Below are 240 nucleotides of genomic sequence, written 5' to 3' on the forward strand. Positions count from 1 at the left end.
CTCTCACTCAGAGTAGGAAATTCTTCCCATCCCTCCCTTCAAAGACCTTAACGCTTACCATGAACGGCTTAGGGCGGGGAAATAATCCGTCACCGAAGGTGTCGTCATAGACGCAAATGATGCAGACATCTTCTGCTGTAGGTGCTCTAGCAGCGCGTTTTCGTAACATGAAAATGCCTCTCGACGCGCACCGATTGCCTCGGGACCTTGCGCTACAAGGTGTTGCACGCCCTCAGGGCC

Source organism: Plasmopara halstedii (assembly GCF_900000015.1).
Source record: "Plasmopara halstedii genome assembly, contig: Scaffold_110, whole genome shotgun sequence".
Taxonomy (NCBI): domain Eukaryota; phylum Oomycota; class Peronosporomycetes; order Peronosporales; family Peronosporaceae; genus Plasmopara; species Plasmopara halstedii.